This window comes from Bos mutus, chromosome 22, assembly GCF_027580195.1.
Source record: "Bos mutus isolate GX-2022 chromosome 22, NWIPB_WYAK_1.1, whole genome shotgun sequence".
Lineage (NCBI taxonomy): Eukaryota > Metazoa > Chordata > Mammalia > Artiodactyla > Bovidae > Bos > Bos mutus.
The window spans coordinates 48,080,625-48,093,053 of record NC_091638.1 but is presented as its reverse complement, the minus strand read 5'-3'; the positions used below and the strand labels follow the sequence as shown (position 1 = coordinate 48,093,053).

General features: G+C 54.5%; 1 non-coding gene across 1 annotated transcript; it reads right to left on the bottom strand.

The window, feature by feature from the left end:
* Positions 1-6,666: 6,666 nt before the first annotated feature.
* TRNAG-UCC (transfer RNA glycine (anticodon UCC)) lies at positions 6,667-6,739 on the bottom strand. The gene has a single exon. It is a non-coding gene; the product is annotated as a tRNA-Gly (tRNA).
* Positions 6,740-12,429: the final 5,690 nt, after the last annotated feature.

Below are 12,429 nucleotides of genomic sequence, written 5' to 3'. Positions count from 1 at the left end.
CCACATAAAACACGTTTGAATCACTTTATAAGAGCTGTGCTCTTCTCTTACGTGTGCTCCAGGTGACAGGTTGTCCTAATATTACACTTGGCAGACATTTAAAGAAACATGTAAGAGTTGCAAGCTTCCTGTCCCTGAGCTAACACCCTGTGCTATGTGACCTCAATCTACTCCTCCAAACACGGCACCACCATGAACCCCCTCTTACAGGGGAGAAGACAAGGTGAGCGTGGTCTGGCACATAGCCAGGGAGCTCTGGGCCACCGTCTGTCTGGGTCTGCCCCTCCCCACAGCCCAGACCTTTGCTACCTGGATTCCCAGCTCTGCCTCAGGGATTCTGGGGCGTGGACTTGAGGTCTGTGGGGTTCACATCTCATTAGAAGAGCTCGGAGCTGCTGAATGGCCTGGCCTGCTGGACAGAGCCCTCCTCCTGGCCCAGTTAGATGCTTGATGCAGGTGCCCTGGAACTCCTCCCAAGGGTGAGCTGCAGGGCACGTGGTTTACCTGCCAGGAGCCCAGAGGCAGGAAAACAAACACCATAAATCATCAGGAAGCCCGTGTAAATATTTTATAGATGGGACGGTAAATAATGCAGCTCCCTAGATGCACCTGACCTAGTTCATCTGCCCCACATCCAGCACCCAGGTCAGTCTGTCTGGGCCCCCTCTCCTGCCTTGCACTTTTTAAACAAATGCTGAGGCCCAGTGCTGAGCCCTTTCATATGCACCATCTTCACTGCTAAACTTTTGCTCAGGCTGCTCCCTCTGCCTCGAACACCTTTCTCCTTAAGTCTGGCTAATTCATCCTCCTCCTTCAAGAGTCACCTCCTCCAGGAAGCCTTCTTTGATTTCCTAGGTGGAGTCAGGCATTCTCCTGGCTCTCATAGTACCTAAGCTTCCCCCATGTGAGCTCTGCTTCCTGGAGGTGGTCATTTCCTAGTGACTTGCCTGCTCTCCTTCTGATTCTCAGCTCCAAGAGAGCAATCGTTTCCCTGGAGCTAAAGGCAAAGCATGGCATATAATAGGTGCTCAATAAACAGTGTTGAAGAATAACATAAATTATCTTGTTTAATCTTTAAATAAGTCTGTGAAGTCTTATTGGGGTTATTGAGTTTCTTATTACAATCATCCTTATTTTACACAGGAGAAAACCGAGGCCCAGTGGCAGTGCTGGGATTGACTTCCCACCTGTCTGGCCCTGAGGCTAAGGCTTTCTCAACTTTCTACCTGGGAACACATCTCTTTCTTGTGCAGACCTCAAGCTCCTTGAATCTGGGACGTATTTCTGCTGGGAGGGCCTTGACCCCTGCCATAGGCTCTGGCATCCAGTAGACGTTAATCCATGTGTGTGAACGGCTACAAAAGGCAAGGCAGCAGTCAGGATCTTGCCCTCGACCTGGGAAGGAATGCACAGTGAGCACCTCGGGAGCAGGAGACTAGGCCAGGGGACTCTCTGGACTCCAGAGCATCTCTGAAAAGATGTGTTTCTGGGGAGGGTCTTGGGGCCCTGATGGAGGTGGCTTTGGAAGGTACTTACACTCAGTGGCCCACATGCCTTCCGTCCAAAGGAACTGCACCAATTCGGGGCCAAGTCCCTAACCAGGCCATCACAGCCTCAGAGGAAGCTGAGCTGCAAAGACAGATGATCCTGTCTGCCCTCTCCCCAGCCCGTGTCAGGTGCTGAGAACGAGGACAAGGAAATCAGGGCACAGACTGTGAGAGGTGGGACAGGACAAGGACAGCTTTGCACAAGAAGCCCTGGCCTGATCCTGGCCTCAATCCTTGGCAGGAGGTGGGCTGCAGAAAGGAAGGAGGGTAAATGGGTTTCAACTGATGTGTCGATTCCAGCTGGTTGCCAAGGGGCTCCCTACAGCTGTGTTGAGGATTCTGAGCTGTATCCCTCCAGGCTCAGAAATGCTGTGATCAATTAGTAATATCGGCCACCAGTACAGAGGGGGACACAGTAGCCCATGTCACAATTTGTCAGCCCCTCCTTTCACCTCTCCTCCACTCTCAGCACAGAGTAGGAACCCGCTAAAGTTCTGAAGTTTCACTGTTTTTTTTAAGGTTTTTTTTTTTTTTTTTTTATGTGGACCGTTTTTAAAGCCTTTATTGTTTCGAAATTTTTTTTTGGCCCCAAGGCATGTGGGATCTTAGGTCTCTGACCAGGGATCGAACCCACACCTCCTGCCTTGAAAGGCAGTCTTAACCACTGGATCACCAGGGAAGTCCCGTGGTTCACTGTTGACTACTAAGGTCAGGACAGAAGTCATTTCTACTTTAGTTAATTGTGGAGATGGAGATACGAACCCAGGGACTCTTCATTTGCAAGAACCAGGAAGGGAACAAGGAGAAGAGAATAGAAAAGAATGACAGACAGGAAGTGAGAAGTTAGATGTGCAGGAGAACTTCTGGGCAGTATGGACTGAGATCCTGAACCCAGGCACAGCTCTGCCCTCACCAGTCAGCAAGAACCAAGAGTTTTCAGAGGCAAATTCCAGAGATAAATCTTGGCAAGGACCCAGGGGGTGGCTCTTTGTGCTGCAGGAGGTGGGGCCCAAGCCTTCTATGAAGTCTGGCAGACTCGGGCATCCCCATTGGGCCTGGGGCAATGCAAGGGGCACAGAAGGGTACCAGATGCAACTCCTGCATGAGCCCCTCCCTCACATAGCTTCCCAAGTTGTGGGGAAAGAATGTTGGTGGAGCCAGAGCAGGTGGGGCCAGGCAGGATGCTCCCTTTGGGATGGGAGAACCTGGGCAGGTTTCTGGGGAAGGGACAAGCTCCAGAGAGCCGATGGTGGGGCAGCCTGTGTGTGCCTACCCTGGTTCCCTCAGCTTCTCATTTCCCCTTGGACATCCACCCTGTGAGGCCACACAGGAAGGTCTGCATAAGCCTTCACTGCTGGGGAACAAGCCTCCAGAAGGGGTGTTGTGTCCTCGCCCTGTTAGCAGCCAACACCTCCACACCCATTACTCATCTGACTTCACCCAGACCAGTTACCAACTGCTCCCCTGGCCCCAACTGCTCCTGTGACTTTAGGGGTACCCTGGCCTAGTGCCTATGAGCTCTGGCCTGGAATTCAGAATAGTCTGGGATGTGAGGCTCAGTCTGGCCACATCCTAGCTGTGTGAGAATCGGCATGTCATTTTGCCTCTGTGGGCCTCAGTTTCCTCTCCTGTAAAACGGGGCTAACGATGGTCCCCACATTGTAAAGGCTTTGTGGAAAGACTGTGAGTTAATAAATATCAAGGGTTAGTTCAGGGCCTGGTAGGTAGTGAATACTTGATATGTGAGGGTTGGAATTATTGTTCCTGTTATGATTCTAATCGGAGACCAAGTTGATGTTTACCACATCCTCTGCAGAGTCCTGATTCCACCTGGACTCCTGGGGGACCTCTTCTAAGATTGGTAGGCATCAAGGCTGGTGGAGGGCTGGGGACTTGGGATGCCCTGAACCTGAAGGCCTGGGGCAGAGTCTGATGGGCCAGGCAGAGGTTCTGTGCAGCCCCGAGGCCTCTGGGTCCGCTGAGCTCTGGGCTGTGGAAAGAGTTAGCCATCCCAGGCTATAATCCCATCTATAATTACCTTCCAGCAGAGGTCTGTGGCACTGGGCGGGGGAAACCATTGTCAAGTTTTATGTTGCTGCCCATTCAGTGACCTTGGGCAGCCCCACACCTGCTGGCCACTATTAGACACAGATGAAGATTGAGTTCTTTGGGGAGGAGACCCTTCCAAGGAGGCTGACCTCTGAGTGCAGGCTCCAAGAGTTCAGAATCCCCACAGTCTCTAGAGATCCACCTCTGCCCAGCCCCGGAGGCAAAGACTACTCTGGGGAGCCAGGAGAATTGATGGGGAGCTCTCCAGGGCCTCCTGGACACAGTGTTAAGCCAGAATGTGAAGGATGCTAAGGACCCAAAGTACATTCTCCATCCTTGTCCTCCTAGTCACTATCCCCTTTCCCTCCTCCCTTCAGACACCCAGGCCTTGGTTTTACGAGGACAGTTGCTGGCCGTTGCAGCAGTGGCTGGGAATGATGGTGCCTCAAGGGCAAATCTGGAGCCTGAGCCTGAGCCGTCTCTGGAGGTCGCGCACCCTTGCTTGGCTGGAGCCTGACCTTCCACTCACCGCCGTGTGCACTTGCACCCTCTGGCTCTCCCACGCTCCAGGCCTCTCACACCTCCTTGTCTAATCAACCATGTCAGCAATTGCAGGGTGATGAGGGAGGAAGTAATGGTGACTTCCCACCCCAAACTTCCTCATCTTACAGCAGCAAGAGGTAGAGATTCCAGGAGTCAGCCTTGGGGTTGCAGAGAGGATTCTGCATCTGAATGCTACGGGTACTCTCGGGCATCAGCAGAGGTGGGTCTACCCTGAGCTGCTGCATCATGTGTTGCTACTCCTGATTCTTCTGGGCACATCCCCACCTAGTGTATCTTTCTCCCCAGGACAGGGCTGGGGTGTCCCTGGATCCACAGAGGGGCTTCCAAGGCTGGGGTACAGGACAGGGAGCCCCAGAGGCTCAGGCCAACCCCAGCCACCCTGATTTCCTTGGGGAAGGGGCTCCCGCCCCGGCCCCATTGCCCTGTGGAGACCCAAAGGAAGCCAACAGATGCGGTGAACAGACGCTGCTGAGTACTGCTTGGGCTTGGGGTGCCACCCCGGGAAAGCCAGCCTTCACTAAGCACCTACAGTGTGCCTGACCCTCATGGGGTGGCAGTCATGTGTGTGGAGGCATGAGGAGGGGTCAGGAGGAGAGGACATGGGCTCAAGGGAATGTGGCCCTACAGCTAGGGAAAGAACAAAGACATACAAGCCCAACCCTACAGGCACCAAGAAGGTCACATGCCAGAACCATGACACCAGGGATCCCAGAGACCCATAGGCAAAGGTTCCAAAACAAATAGTGAAAGACAGGAAGGGTGTTTGAGGTGGTGCAGGAACCCCATACACACACCCACACTCTCACCCCTGAGTCTGTTGCTCAGAGTCCCAGAAATTCATCGCTCAGGGCTGTACCTCCAAGCTCACACAGCAAAGGTCAGAAGGGCAAAGATCAGAGAAGTCTCCCTGGACCCACACCTGTGTGCCCTTTCATGTGGGCAAACCTTGTGCTCAGGGAGTAGGCTGTCATCAGCCTGCAGCAGTGGGGGAGGGGCATATGGGGTGGGTAGAGGGCTCTGTATCAGCTCTGTGTCTCCACCCCTGCCCTACAGGTGCCATCAGCAGGACGTGGCTGACGTGATCAGGTACTCTGATCCTCACTGTTTTGGACCCACAGGGCAGCATGAGTGATAAAGGCCGTGCTGCACTTACTCACTCATTTAAAGGTGCTTACTGGAGCCAGGCCTGCCTCCAGATCCCTGCCCTTTTCTCTACCTAGAATGCCTGTCTTCCCAATCTTCTTACCTCCAGTTTCTGTCCGGAAAGTGCCTTTCCCAAATCTTCATTTCCCATTATCTTCAGCACAGGGCCCAAATGCAGGTCCAGCCCTTGCATGGCATCCAAGACCCCTGAGAATGTGAATCCCCCACTGACCCCTAGGGTCCCCTGTGCACCCCATGCTCCAGCCTTCCAGGCTCACCTCGATGCTCCTAGGATTGGTCTTTGCTCCAGCTGTGAGTGCCTCTTCTGCTTCCTCACCACTGTCTGAGAAGGAATTCCTCCTTGTCCTTTCTGGCCCACACCAGGGGCACTCTCCGGTGGAGCCATCCTCACTTCCTCAGCTCTAGTACAGGCTCAGGCACACAGATCAGATCAGATCAGTTGCTCAGTCGTGTCTGACTCTTTGCGACCCCATGAATCGCAGCACGCCAGGCCTCCCTATCCATCACCAACTCCCGGAGTTCACTCAGACTCACGTCCATCGAGTCAGTGATGCCATCCAGCCATTTCATCCTCTGTCATCCCTTCTCCTCCTGCCCCCAATCCCTCCCAGCATCAGAGTCTTTTCCAATGAGTCAACTCTTCGCATGAGGTGGCCAAAGTACTGGAGTTTCAGCTTTAACATCATTCCTTCCAAAGAAATCCCAGGGCTGATCTCCTTCAGAATGGACTGGTTGGATCTCCTTGCAGTCCAAGGGACTCTCAAGAGTTTTCTCCAACACCACAGTTCAAAAGCATCAATTCTTCAGCGCTCAGCCTTCTTCATAGTCCAACTCTCACATCCACACAGTAGGTGCTTGCTAAACGATTGCTGGAGGGAATGAATGAATTAGGTTCTATGCTGGGCTCTGTTGGAGTCTGTGCTGGTTACCTAGGCAAGTTACTTGGCCTCTTGGGACCTTAGTCTCCCATCTATACGATGGGAAGTTAAAGGGGAGTTAGATGAGATGGTTGTATTAAGCTTCTAAGAGCCTTAGGTTTTACATATATATTATATATATATTTACTTGTTTAAGATGGTAAAGAATCTGCCCACAGTGTGGGAGACTCAGGCTTGATCCCTGGGTTGGGAAGATCCCCTGGAGTAGGAAACGGCAACCCACTCCAGCATACTTGCCTGGAGAATTCTGTGGACAGAGAAGCCTGGCAGGCTACAGTCCATGGGGTCACAGAGAGTTGGACATGATTCAGCAACTAACACTTTCATTTTAATTTATTTATTTGGCTGCACTGGGTCTTAGTTGTGGCATGTGGGAACTTTTAGTTGTGGCATATGGGATCTAGTTCCCTGACCAGGGATTGAACCTGGGCCCCCTGCATTGGAAGTGCAGACTCTTAGCCACTGGACCACCAGGGAAGTCCCAGAGCCTTAGGTTTTATGCAGAGGACTTCAGGCCGTGTAAGCTTCCCCTCCCATCCCTAAACACATCCTGTTAATATTAAATCATATAACAAAAATAGTAGTAATCTATTGGGAGCTCACTCTGACCTAAGCCCTGTGCTAGACCTCCTCTGTCTACATTCCCTGAGCCTCTGAGGGGTATTAACAACCCCAATGAGAGATAAGGAAGATGAAACCAGAGAGGGGAGATGACTTGCCCAAGGTCACACTGCAAGAAACCAGCCCCCAGTGGCCAGGAGACTCCTGGTCTCAGACTTAGGCCTCCTGAGCTCAGCCACTGCCTTCTAAAACCATCTATAAGGATAGGCCCTTTTCAGGAGGCTCAGGCTCAGGGGCCTGGGCTGCACCATGGACTGGAACCCCACAGGCACATGGAAGGGAAGAGGGAACCCTGAAGGGCAGTCACCCAAGAATGTGGCCTCTCACATCTGGCATCTGGGCCAGGCAGAGAAAAACAGGTGCCCAGCCCCCCAAATCATGCTGAACTCCATCCCTTCCTCTGGTGGGAATACTGGCCAAAGTCCCGGTTGCCATCTGGGCTCAGCCAGGCCAGACAAAACAGCTGCCCTTGTTCCAGTTTCGTGAGAAACTGTCCTGAATCTGCCCCTCTCAGAACCAACTGGAGGGCAGCAGAGCTGTCTCCCACCACAGCATCCAGCCTTTGTCTAGGGAAGGGGCAGGAATCTTTTCATAGGACATATGGACAGGCAAGGCCTTGGACTGCTGCCTCCGTCTCTTCCAACAACCCTGGCCTTGTGTGGCCTTGGCCAGGGATGCCCCAGAGCCTCAGTTTTCTCATCTGTGGGATGGGCTCAGAATGCTTAGTCTATCTGCTGCTGCTGCTGCTAAGTCGCTTCAGTCATGTCCGACTCTGTGCGACCCCAGAGACGGCAGCCCACCAGGCTCCCCCGTCCCTGGGATTCTCCAGGCAAGAACACTGGAGTGGGTTGCCATTTCCTCCTCCAATGCATGAAAGTGAAAAGTGAAAGTGAAGTCACTCAGTCGTGTCCGACTCTTAGCGACCCCATGGACTGCGGCCTACCAGGCTCCTCCATCCATGGGATTTTCCAGGCAAGAGTACTGGAGTGGGTTAGTCTATCTAGGTGGAGGCAATTAGACAGCAATCAGGGGACTCGCCATGGTGCCTGAGTGAGGCTCCTGGCCAAGGGATAAAGAGAGGAAAGTATCAGGACAGAACGGTAGGACTGTGGGAACCTGTCCACACTCCCAGCAGGTCCTCCTGTGGACCTGAGGAGTGGGGAGAGATGGGACAGGGAAGCCTGTGGCCTCCTCCTTACCCTCACTGGGTCAGTTAACCCTCACGGCCACTGAGAGCTGGAGCTCTTAACATCCTCATCATGTTTCAGAGACGCTGAGCCACCTGCCCAGCTGTAACACAAGCAGAGAAGGCTGAGCTCGGAGGGGAACCCAGAAACCTGTGGCCCAGGTTTAACTACCAGACGCCCCTGCGTCTGAAGCCACCAGATCTTCCTCCTGAAGTTGAAAGTCTAGTTCATCTTCTTTGCAAGGCTCCCAAGCAGGGTCCTCAGATCTCCCTGTGATCCGAGGCCCCCGTTCCAGTGCCCACCTGGGGCAACTTGGTGCACCTGCATACAGCTAGCCTGAGTCTTCATGTCCCCGTCTTCCTGTCTAGAGTGAGGGTGTAAAGGGTCCCACATGGTCTGAACCTGAGGGTTTAAATTATATATCCCAGCCTTTGACCCAAATGTCACCCCCATCCGGAAATTTCAGCCTTCTTTTGGAACTCCTCCTTCTATTGCCACGGGATGACCGCCTGGTGCCCACAGACCCTGAGGGGCTGGCCTGGGAACCGGCTGTGTTTCTAGCCCCAATGGCTCACCATCCTGCTGTCCAAGGCCTGCCTAATAGCCTGGCCACCTGCCTAGCCACTGTGGCCAAGATGGCCTCAGCCTGTGCCTACAGAAGGCTACAGGCAGAGGCAAGGCCAAGGCATGTGAAAGTGGTAGGGTGGGCAAGTAGCCTAAAGGTGAGACTTAGCTCCCTGGGGAAGCTCCTCCTTGCCAACCTGTCTCTTTCCACTGCAGGCTGCTGGACATTGACAAGGATGCATATGTGTGCCTAGGGAGCTCAGAGCCTAGGGAGACAGACGTGAACAGCTCAGCTGTCTGGGTCCAGTGCTGGGCACAGGTCTAGACCCTCTGCAACCAACATTTCAATCCATCCTCAGAGCAGCCTCATGGGCTCCGGATTTTACAAATGAGGAAACTGAGGCTCAGAGATGGCTGACACTTGCTCAAGGTCATACAGCCAGTTAGTGTGGAAGCAGCATGTGAGTTCTTCCTACTGTGGAGCCTCTGTACATGTGGTCAGTGCCCCAGGAAAGACCCTGGACCGTGCCAGTAGTGGGATGGAGGTGAGGGCAGAGCTCATAGGAAGCAGAGGCCCTCCTCAGTTAGAGACAGGAATCTAGAGGAGGACCTTTTGCATGGGGTCTTGTTAGATGGTTAAGAGCTTAATGGAATGGCATTTTAAGAGCAAAGCACAACCTGAGCAGTGGCCTTGAGGAGGAGGGGGGGGGGGGTCGGGGCAGTGAGTTGGCAGGGCTGTCCTGGCGCCTCAGTGCCTCTCAGATTCCTGGAGGAGTCAGAATGGAAGGTGCTGGCTGTGCAGGCACCTTGCTCAGGCTCTGCTGGTCCAACTGGCCTAACCACTTCTCTCCAGGCACTGCTCATTGCCCCTGCTTACAGCCTTGCCAAGCGTTGTTGGCAATCCCTGGGTGAAGCTTGGTCAGGAGCCTGGGATCCCTCATCCTGGTACCAAGGTAAAATGAACAAGGGGTCTTGAGCCCCAGACTGCTCTGCCACCACCACACAGCCACCTTCTCCAGGAAGCCTGCCCTGATTGTGCTTTCCAGTAAGACAATTTTTAAGATGCAATGACAGTGTGGACTGTAGGTCTGTCTGAGGAGATGAAATTATCAGTGCAATAACGACAGATTTCTACTTATCTCTGTAAACTTGTCTTTGTTTTCCTTGACGTGCTCTATTTTTCATCAGAACAGCCAATGTGTGTCATTCATTTCTCTTCTAGGTTTCTGTGACTCTCCGTCCCTGTTTGGCATCCCCCATCCAGCCCTCTGTCCTCCCAGCCAGGGCGCTGGTTCAGGTGCCTTGGACAACACTCTCGCCCAGGCTCTCGGTTACGCCATCCATGAAATGGGCGTGCCCGAGCCTCTGACTCCGGGACCGCGCCAGCAGCTAAGGGCGAGAGGGCGCCGCCGCGGCCCAGAAGGCGGCGCCACTCCAGCCTCCAGGCGCCGGCCCGATCCGGGAATAGAGCCGGGTCTCTTATAGCCGGGCCTGAGTCATGTGACGGGGCGGACACCTCTGCCCGCGGCTGAGAAAGGCCTCCTGGGGGCCCGGCGGGGCGGGGCCCGGTGCGCGGTAGACACATCTGCGGGGGCGTGTGCACCGCGGCCGCTGCTGCGGGCGAAACTGTTGGGGTGGGGTCGGGGTGTGCCTGGTGGTCGCTCTGCACCTTGTCAGCTTAGGGCCGCTCCTACCCGCGGTCCCTGTTTCCCAACCGCCAAACCGGGCTTGGTGAGCTGCCCGCTGCGGAGGGAGACTGAGGCAGGTGAGCAAGCCAGGGAGCTGATGGAGCCCGCGGCCCTTCACGCCCTGTGGGTGACGGAGCCCCCTACCACCCCCGACTCCTCAAGTGTCAGAGCCTACCGTGAGACCTGGCAGATCTTAGCAGCCGGGGGTACTGCTGTGTGCGGGTGAGAGGTAGGGGTGGTGCTGGAAACTGGGAGTTCCTCTGGGTCTCCTTGCCAGGGAATATCTATTACTTTGTGACTGCCCCTGACAACACCACCCACCCATGCCCCTTTGGTGGGCAGAGGGGTAGAGGAGGCGGAAGAGCAGACCCGGAAGAGCAGGGGTTGTGCGGTGGTCAGAGCAGGACCGGGGTAGTCCAGGGGCTCCTTACCCTGTAAGAACCCTAGGAAAGCTCTGTGCCCTGAACTCCCAGAAAGCACCTTCCCCTTGTCTACTCCAAGTATTTCTGAAGTTCCACCCAAACACAGATGTATTGAGGACAGGAGCTGTGAACCATTAGCTGGCCTCACTAACTCTTTCCCAGTTAACACCAGTATGGATTGAGCTCTGCTCCCAAAGTACCCCACAAGCTTGATCTTGTCCATCTTCTCAGCCACCTACCAGGCCAGTATTACTGTTATCGTGCCCATTCCACAGTTGAGAAAGCTGAGGCACAGTTAAGACATAGGGTGTAAACTTGGCCTCTCCAGGCCCCTAATCTGGCACTTCCTGCCGTTTGGTACTACCCTCAAAGCCTCTGCCCTTACTACCCAGTGTCTGAGGCAGAAATCCAGGCCCACGATCATTTCAGTGACCTGAGGCACTGCTACATGTTGGACTATGTTCCAAGTGCCCTTCTCGCTTGCGCTAGACCCAGCAGGATCCATCCAGGTTCTGCCATCCCTAGGAGTTGCGGAGGAGCACCATCTCTGCTAGCCTGGCCTTTTTAACCCTGAAACATGAGCCCCACTCTCCCTTGGCCAGCCTAGTGCTCTGGGTGTGATGGGGGTGGTGCTGGCAGCCAAAGCCTCAGGGAGAGGGATGGTGATAGAGAAGCAGTAACAGGCTAAATCAAGGACCAACTCTTGGCAGGGCTCAAGTGAGGGACCCCTTCCTGCCGGCTCAGGTGGACAGTCCGCCCCCAGAGATTGAGGGATGTCCAGGTCCTTTCCACGTTGCTTGGTTGAGTCCTGGACTTCCTGTGGAGGGGTCTGCGGGCCTCCAGGGTTCGTGGCCTCTGTGGCGTAGTGGTTGCAGGGGTCAGGCTGCCCCTCCTCTGGTCTGACCCTCCGGGAGCCTTCATGGGGACAGAGTGGATGCTGGGGGTGGGAGTCTGGTGGCTGGCTGCTCAGTGCTGCCTCTGATGGGCCCGTTTCCTTGGCTGCAAACCTGGAGAGGGAAGAAGGGAAAGTACCACTTCTGGGTGGCTGCTGTGGACCCAGCCAAGCTTAGGGATTTATGCCCCATGTCATGACAGGCTATCGAGGACTCTTCCAAGGCTGACAGCCTGTGACTTGGCAAATTGACCTTACCTGTGCCATGGCCAAGGTGAGCTGAGCCTCACCAGGTGTCCACCCTGGCTGAGGCTCCACGCACATCATCTCACACAACACTTAGCCTCCAAAGTAGTGGTTTGTCATCAGCCCATTTCACAGGTGAGAACTTAGGATCAGAGAGGTGTGGTCACCTGCTCAGAGTCATACAGTTAGCATGTGACACAGCCCAGGCTTGCTCCCAAGCCTCAGCAGGTCCTACTAAGGTCAGTACCATTCAGTTGTGGGGGCATAAAAGCAAGATCATCTGGACCGTGCCCTTGCACATCCAGTGTGGCACCAGAGGGCAACTCCAACATGCAGAGCCACTCCAGCCCAGCTTGGCCTGGATTCCCTGTGTCCTAGATCCCAGCGCCTGTCTCTAGATGGGAGCCCACCTGCATCCCGTCTCTGCTTTGACCACAGTGTGACCTGCACAGCCTTAGCCCCTCCACCTTCTCTGAGGACATCTTGCCTTCCCTTGGCATCTCCAGGGGAGAAAGGTTGGCTGAGGCCAGTGTATGCTTGCAGCCCC